Source organism: Nerophis ophidion, unplaced genomic scaffold, assembly GCF_033978795.1.
Source record: "Nerophis ophidion isolate RoL-2023_Sa unplaced genomic scaffold, RoL_Noph_v1.0 HiC_scaffold_31, whole genome shotgun sequence".
Classification (NCBI taxonomy): Eukaryota; Metazoa; Chordata; class Actinopteri; order Syngnathiformes; family Syngnathidae; genus Nerophis; species Nerophis ophidion.
The window spans coordinates 1,452,331-1,459,694 of NW_026906953.1; positions in this window are offsets into that span (position 1 = coordinate 1,452,331).

The window sequence follows — 7,364 nt, forward strand, 5'->3', positions numbered from 1 at the left end:
ATTAATTTGAGCGAGGATGAAAGATTCGTGTTTGAGGATATTGATAGCGATGGACTAGAAAAAAATAATTTAAAAAAAGTAAAAAAAAAAAAATGTGATTGCATTGGGACGGATTCCGAAGTTTTTTGACATATTTACTAGGTTAATTCTAGGAAATCCCTTATCTTTCTATTGTGTTGCTAGTGTTTTAGTGAGTTAAATAGTACCTGATAGTCGGAAGTGTGTCTCCACGACTGTCTTGACGCGCAGTGTCTCAGGGGAGTTGACGGCATCTATGGATGGCACAAGCTCAGCTTTTCTCCGGTAAGAACTGACTTTTTAACCACAATTTTCTCACCGAAACCTGCTGGTTGACATGTGGTCGGGATCCATGTTCTCTTGACCGCGCTCTGATCCATAGGAAAGTTTCACCTCCAGGAATTTTAAACAAGGAATCACTGTGTTTGTGTGGCTAAAGGCTAAAGCTTCCCAACTCCATCTTTCTACTGTGACTTCTTCAATATTAATTGAACAAATTGCAAAAAATTCAGCAACACAGATTTTCAAAAAAACTGTATAGTTATGCTGTTAAAGCAGACGACTTTTAGCTGTGTGTGTGTGCAGCGCTCATACTTCCTAAAAACCTGTGACGTCTTGCGTACACGTCATCATTACACAACGTTTCGAAGACGAAACTCCCGGGAAATTCAAAATTGCAATTTAGTAAACTAAAAAGGCCATATTGACATGTGTTGCAATGTTAATATTTCATCATTGATATATAAACTATCAGACTGCATGGTGGGTAGTAGTGGCTTTCAGTAGGCCTTTAAATGAAGCACTAAAACGGCCCCACCACCCCATGAGAAGTGTGGAGGAGGTAGCAGCACAAATGTTTTCAGTGCTAGATGCAAAAAATTCATTCTGGCAGATCCGCCTGGACAAGAAGTCCTCAATGAAGACAACATTCAGTACTCCTTTTGGACGTTACAGATTCCTTCGCATTAACTCAGCAAGCGGAGTATTCCAGCGCACAATGGATCAGTTTTTTGCTGGATATCCATGCTCAGTCATTGTCGATGACATCATAATCGGAGGCCGTGATGTGGCGGAGCATGACGCCAACCTAAAAAAGGTGCTAGAACGTGTGAAGGAAATAAACCTCAAACTCAACCCGCAGAAATGCAAATTTCGACTTGACCAAGTATGCTACGTTGGTCATATCTTCACAAGTAAAGGTTTGAAAGCTGACCCCTCCAAAACTGCTGCTATCACAGACATGCCAGTCCCCACAGATGTCACTTCACTTCTACGTTTCCTGGGAATGGTTAACTATCTTGGCAAGCACATTCCAAACCTCAGTGACATCCCAACGCCACTGAGGAAGCTGACTCACAAAGAGACCGCATGGTGCTGGTTCCAGCAACACCAAGATGCTTTTGACCGCCTGAAAGCATGTCTCTCCTTTCCACCAGTATTGGCCTACTAAGATGTCAAAGAGCCAGTCAGGCTGACCTGTGAGGCGTCATGCTTTGGACTAGGAGCTGCCTCATGTAAAATGGAAGGCCAGTAGCCTTTGCATCCCGCACCCTTACAGAAACAGAAACTCGATACGCTCAAATTGAGAAGGAGCTTCTAGCTGTTGTGTTTGCATGCACCAAGTTCAGAGACTATGTGTATGGCAAGGCCACCACAGTAGAAACTGACCACCAATCGTTGGGGACTATCTTGAAGAAACCAATTCACAATGCCCCGGCCCGTCTTCAGCAGATGCTGCTACGCTTGCAAAGCTATGACATAAGCCTAATCTACAAAAAAGGAAAGCACATGTACTTGGCTGACACTCTTTCAAGAGCCCCTAATGCAACAGACAGTGAGAGCCCATCTGACAGTGGTTCTTTCGACGTCATGTCGGTGAGCTACATTTCTACAGCCCGCCTGGAAGAGCTCAAGAAGCACATGGAGGAGGTTGAAGTAATGCAGACTCAGTACAGTTATCCAGCGTGGATGGCTTGCCAGAAAGACTCAGCTGCAGCCTGCCATTGAAGTTTTCTTCCCCTACAGAGACAAACTCACTGTGGAAGATGGAATTGTCATGAAAGGGCAGAAAGCAGTCATTCCAACGTCACTACAAAAAGAGTACATTAATATTGTACACAAAGGTCACCCAGGCATTGAAGCAACCAAACGCAGAGCAAGAGGTATCATCTTTTGGCCATCAATGTCACGAGGCATCACTAAAGAACTACTTTTTTGCACAGTGTGCAACAGCACAAAACCACATCAGCAGAAAGAACCACTTCATCTTCATCCAGTTCCAGACCTTCCGTGGTCACAGTTGCTACAGACCTTTTTGAATGGCGTGGACAACACTACCAGGTGATAGTGGATTCCTATTCTGGATGGTTTGAAATTGACCTTCTACAAAACATCACAGCGACAGCTGTAATTTCCAAAATGAAAAGACATTTTTCATTGCACGGTACACCACACACACTGCTATCTGATAATGTAAGACAGTACAAGTGTGAGCAATTCAGGAAATTTGCTGAGGAGCGGGACTTCATCCACACCACCAGTAGCCCAGAGTTTCCCAAGTCGAATGGACTTGCGGAAAGAGCTGTCAGGAGTGCCAAGCAACTGATGGAGAAATCCCACCGGGACAAAACTTATGTCTTCCTAAACCTCCTGAACCTCAGAAACATTCCCCGAGATGCAGACCTTGGTTCCCCTGCCGAACGTTTAATGTCAAGACAAACGCGTGCAGCTATCCCAGTGTGTACCAGACTACTACATCCAACAGAAAAAGACTCAACACAAGTACACGCTCGACTAGTCGACAAGAGAACTACAGTGAAATGTCACTACGACAAGTCAAGTCGCCCACTGACTCCCTTGGCAGAAGGGCAAGTGATCCGTATGCAGACTCCTGCTGGACATGACTGACTTGGAATAGTGGAAAAGTCGTGCAAAGAGCCACGTTCCTACATCATCCAGTCCGATGGGAGAAGATACAGGAGGAATCGTCGCCACATCGTCCCGGTTCAAGAACAACCACCAACACCGTTCCAGAACGGCGAAGCAGACTCTCAGGATGGTAGACATACCATGGTGGACTTGGTCCCTCCCACACCACTGAGAGAAAAGACAGTGATTAGGCAAACGGAAAGTAAATCACCAATTCGACCCAGATTCACTACGCGGACTGACACAGCTTACACAACACGTGCAGGACGAGTTTGCAGACCCAATCCAAAGTATGTGCAGTAAGAAAAGAAAAATGCACGTGTGATTTATTTTGAGATAGTATTTTTCTAGCTGTTCTATAATTTGTTTAGATATTCCATAGAGATGGTGAATTGTTTGTACTCACCCTACACAGTTAAGAGATTTGATCTCAGTTACATATCAATCAATCAATCAATGTTTACTTATATAGCCCTAAATCACTAGTGTCTCAAAGGGCTGCACAAACCACAACACAAACCACTACGACATCCTCGGTAGGCCCACATAAGGGCAAGGAAAACTCACACCCAGTGGGACGTCGGTGACAATGATGACTATGAGAACCTTGGAGAGGAGGAAAGCAATGGATGTCGAGCGGGTCTAACATGATACTGTGAAAGTTCAATCCATAATGGATCCAACACAGCCGTGAGAGTCCTGTCCAGAGCGGATCCAACACAGCAGCAAGAGTCCCGTTCACAGCAGGAAACCATCCCAAGCGGAGGCGGATCAGCAGCGCAGGGATGTCCCAAGCCGAAACACAGGCGGGCGGTCCATCCTGGGTCCCGACTCTGGATGAGCGGTTCATCCTGGGTCTGGAGAGCCAGTACGTCATCCATGGCCACCGGATCGGACCGGACCCCCTCCACAAGGGAGAGTGGGACATAGGAGAAAAAGAAAATAAACGGCGGATCAACTGGTCTAAAAAGGGAGTCTTTAAAGGCTAGAGTATACAGATGAGTTTTAAGGTGAGACTTAAATGCTTCTACTGAGGTGGCATCTCAAACTGTTACCGGGAGGGCATTCCAGAGTACTGGAGCCCGAAATGAAAACGCTCTATAGCCCGCAGACTTTTTTTGGGCTTTGGGAATCACTAATAAGCCAGAGTCTTTCTAACGCAGATTTCTTGCCGGGACATATGGTACAATACAATCGGCAAGATAGGATGGAGCTAAACCGTGTAGTATTTTATACGTAAGTAGTAAAACCTTAAAGTCACATCTTAAGTGCACAGGAAGCCAGTGCAGGTGAGCCAGTATAGGTATATATGTATGTATATATGTATATAAAGGTATATACAGTACAGGCGTAATGTGATCAAACTTTCTTGTTCTTGTCAAAAGTCTAGCAGCCGCATTTTGTACCAACTGTAATCTTTTAATGCTAGACATGGGGAGACCCGAAAATAATATGTTACAGTAGTCGAGGCGAGACGTAACAAACGCATGGATAATGATCTCAGCGTCTTTAGTGGACAGAATGGAGTGAATTTTAGCGATATTACGGACATGAAAGAAGGCCGTTTTAGTAACGCTTTTAATGTGTGCCTCAAAGGAGAGAGTTGGGTCGAAGATAACACCCAGATTCTTTACAGAGTCGCCTTGTTTAATTGTTTGGTTGTCAAATGTTAAAGTTGTATTATTAAAAAGAGGTCGGTGTCTAGCAGGACCGATAATCAGCATTTCCGTTTTTTTGGCGTTGAGTTGCAAAAAGTTAGCGGACATCCATTGTTTAATTTCATTAAGACACGCCTCCAGCTGACTACAATCCGGCGTGTTGGTCAGTTTTAGGGGCATGTGGATATTCATTTCACTTATCTTCTTTTGTTTTTTTTAAGGACGCTGAACTAAAAGGGAAGGATGTAGATGATTTGGTAAAATGACTGTTTTTTTGTTGTAATTCTAGAACACACCACCAGGGTGTGCACATCGAGGAGTCAGATACTACCACCCTCTCATGCAGTGCGTACTAGAGATGCGCGGATAGGCAATTATATCACCCGCAACCACATCACTAAAGTCGTCATCCACCCGCAATCCACCCGAACCAACATTTCATCAAAGCCACACCCACCCGCCCGTTGTTATATATCTAATATAGACGATGCAAGGCATTAGTGAGGTTAGAAAGTGTAACTCCCTCCAAATAGCAGAGATACAATGGCTTTCTTGAACTGATTTATTAAAAGGCTTACTTTCCCTTCAAATTCACCGTGAAAACTGTAATAAATAAAGCAGGTTACAAACGTAAAAATAATAACATGCACAGCATGTGGATCAAACATTTTACTAAGTAAAAAACCAACAAATGACAAATACCTCGTTGGCCACACCCGGAAGTAGCTTCCTTACATCCGTCGACAGACCAAACGAGACACTTCAAAATAAAAGTATGCCCACATACTGTTTCAAAGAGTGCTGCTCGTTTTTCGTATGTGGGTAACAACATTTAACTATTTATAGATGGTTGATTTCTATAGGCTAGTAAGGTAAAGTGTTGTAGCTGACAAGTTTGGGCTACGTTGCTTCTGCAGCCTTCATCAGAGGTGTCACGTGATGTTAGCGTGACGTTGTCTGTGACGTGATGTATGGATTGTACCATCAAGAGTTGTCAGGTACAACACTTTACCTACTAGCCTGTATAAACCAACCATTTATAAATACACGTCAGTAGGCTAAATGAACCTCTTCAACATAACATTGAACTATGTATAATGTAGCGGCTGGCTACGAGGTGTTAAACAATGACTTTGGCTGGGGGACGGGACTTCCGGGAGAGATAGAGAAGTGACGTTTTCGACAGGAAGTGAGAGTTCGCGTTGTCCAGGGAAAAGCGTTAGAGACATGAGAGCTGTTGTGTGGTTGTATTACATCTTGTGCAATAAAGACTAGACAAACGAAGAAGTTTTTTTGAGCCTACATTCCTGGGATTATTCCAATATATATTTCCAAATTGGTTCAACCGCCACCCGCCCGAATCTATTTAAAATCTATCTTTTCGTCATGTCACCCGCCCGACCCGCGGTTTATCCGCGGACTCCGCGGTTGTGACCGCAAACCGCGCATCTCTAGTGCGTACGTACAATTGCTGTCCTGCTGAAGACTTAATTAAAGCCAACTTATTCATGCAGCTTGACATAGTTCTTCCTACGGGTAACCACAAACAACAACACATGGCAACAAAAGTGGGTGACATCGTTATCACCAGGAAAGATGAGATCACCTACCTAGGTTCCATTCTAGAGGCTAATCATTCCTGTGATAAAATGGCAACCAAGGTCATCAAAAAGGTCAACCAAAGAACGAGATTCCTCTACAGAATCTCCTCTCTGGTCAATAAAAGCACCTTGAAGATTCTAGCGGGAACTCTCATTCAACCCTTTTTTGATTACGCTTGCACCTTCTGGTACTCCAGCACCTCCAAAACTCTCAAATCTAGACTCCGGACATCCCAGAACAAGCTAGTCCGGTCACTTTTAGACCTCCACGCCAGATCACACCTCACTCCAACCGACTTTTCCAAAGTGGGCTGGCTAAGGGTGGAGGACAGAGTAAAACAACTTGCACTGAGCCTAGTCTATAAAATCCGCGACACCTCCCTGATACCGAAGTACATGTCCAACTTCTTCCTTAACGTAAATGACCGCCATAACCACAACACCAGGGGGAGCTCCACAAACCACGTTAAACCCAGATTCCGATCTAACAAAGGTCTTAACTCGTTCTCTTTCTATGCCACATCAATGTGGAATGCACTCCCAACAGGTGTAAAAGTAAGTGCATCTCTATATTCCTTCAAAAGCGCTCTAAAACAACACCTCCAGGCAACTTCAACCCTTTACTAATACCCTCCTCCATTCATATCTCATGTCCCCGGATTATAAATAACCTAATGTAAATAATCAAATGTACTTCTAATGTATATACTTGTTCTTATGCTATCTGAACTCACTATGTTCTCTGGTAGTTGTACATGTCCTACCAAGTAAGACCTACACTGTTTCAATGTCCACATTTCTCTGTTGATGCAATTGTTGATGACTGAAGTACTGATATCAACCAAAGCTCCTCATCCCACCCCCAGATTGTAAATAATGTAAATAATTCAATGTATATACTATGAGTATTAACATGTGTGATGACTGTATTATGCTGATAGTATATATTTGTACCATGAATTGATTAACATGGACCCCGACTTAAACAAGTTGAAAACTTATTGGGGTGTTACCATTTAGTGGTCAATTGTACGGAATATGTACTGTACTGTGCAATCTACTAATAAAAGTATCAATCAACCAATCAATCAAAAATTATATTTCAAATATATAAACCGTATTTTACTTTAAATCATGTATGTATGAAAATAATCGACTA